A 1,762-nucleotide genomic window follows, 5' to 3' on the forward strand; every position below is an offset into this window, starting at 1 on the left:
ACTTCTTACAACAATGCATGCTACTAAAATCTAAAACTGGTATACTGACCTGAAATTTAATATACATGTACATGTACTTATCTTAGCTTATACAAGACAGCATGTACAGTACTGTAATTCCTTTCACTCTAAATTTTTAGTTTTTCTAAATTTTCACTCTAAATTTTAAGTTACAGCCATTTTCAAAAACAAGCCAATTTTCAGAAAAACTAAAGACTATACACCCTAATTACCCCACCCATCTCATAATTGGACCCCCAAAAATAAATTCCTAGATCCACCCCTGACAAGAAATATGTATACACTGTACATGTACATATACACATGTAGTTAGAGTGTAGACTGACCTATGAATAATAAACCCACCATATAATCATTAATGTACATGTACATGTTCATAGTAAAGTGCTGTACATGTACATGTATATGCACAAAATCATCAAAAACTTTACAAAGAAATAAAGCTGCCATACATTAAAGTGCTGTACAAAATATAACTATTTAAAGAGGAGGACATTACAATTAATACAGTATAGACCTACCATCTTCATCATAATTACTGATGGTGTCATCAATCCTGTTTGAAAACTCCAGCAGAAAATTCCAAGTGTCTTTAGGTATTACCAGCTCTTTTATAATGAGACTGAGAGAGGGAGAGAGAGAGAGAGATGAAATGTAACTTTTACATGTAATTAAAAGTATTGTTTACTCTTAAAAATTCACACCACAAGTCCAAAAATTTGAAGTGACCAGTAAAAATAAGATTCCAGTTGGCAATGGCCATTTCAAGATCTGTAGAGAAATAAAAAGCACAAAAGATTTTAATCAATTCATACAATATACATTAAATTATACATGTACATGTACTCTCAAATTTTAGTAGCATCACTTGCAAAATTCCCCCATCAACACGTGTACATTGAAATCATTGTGTGGCAAGTTTAGCAAACATGATCCTACATGTACATGTACATGTATAATATTATGTCACTAGCATAGTCCTTTCTGCCCTGGATTTTTGGCAACATTAAACGTAAACTGGTAGAAGTCCTTGAATTGTTGTGAGTCCTGTATCTCTCAATCAATGGTCTCACACCTTTTACAGAGTTTATCAATGGAATCACACCTAAAAGAGGGAGAGAGGGGAGAGAGAGGGAGAGAGACAGAGACAATGAGAATGGATTATACATTCATTTGTAGAAAGAATGTGAATCAGAGCAACATAGAATAATGTATAACCAATAGTCAAGGATAATAGTCACCATGCACTCCACTCTTGACAGTTTCCCCTTTAGACCACAATCCACTGAATCAATCTGTGAGTCAATAAGAGTTAAGAGAATATATGTACAGTATATACCAGTGAATTGGTAAACCTCTACATGTACAATATAGTCATACATGTACATACAATTGAGCCAATAAATTTTACACTTGCACACTGTACATGCATGTAGCAATATTCACATGTAAATGAAATAAACATAAATGTACATGTACTCCATGCTGATACTATACATGTACATGTATACTGTATACTGTTTGTTATCACCCGTAGAATATTAAAACTTATTGATTCATTTAGGTTTTGGTATACCAAATTTTAAGAATGCATTGATTATATTAAAGGGTATCTTTACCGAAATTCAACATGTTAATTTTTTGGTTTTAATATGATTACCTTACCATAATACTAATGTGTTCCAAATCCCACTGTCTAAAAATAATTATTTACTGAGATATGAGCCCTTCAAGTCATGAA

General features: G+C 32.3%; 1 long non-coding RNA gene across 1 annotated transcript; it reads right to left on the reverse strand.

Moving 5' to 3' along the window:
• Positions 1 to 514: 514 nt before the first annotated feature.
• LOC109591908 (uncharacterized) lies at positions 515 to 1,367 on the reverse strand. The gene is made up of 3 exons (XR_002190068.1): positions 1,263 to 1,367; positions 710 to 1,126; positions 515 to 643 (listed from the first exon to the last, which is right to left on the reverse strand). It is a non-coding gene; the product is annotated as an uncharacterized LOC109591908 (long non-coding RNA).
• Between the last annotated feature and the right edge of the window lie 395 nt (positions 1,368 to 1,762).

This window comes from Amphimedon queenslandica, unplaced genomic scaffold, assembly GCF_000090795.2.
Source record: "Amphimedon queenslandica unplaced genomic scaffold, v1.1 AMPQUscaffold_6880_Cont21165, whole genome shotgun sequence".
NCBI classification, from domain to species: Eukaryota; Metazoa; Porifera; class Demospongiae; order Haplosclerida; family Niphatidae; genus Amphimedon; species Amphimedon queenslandica.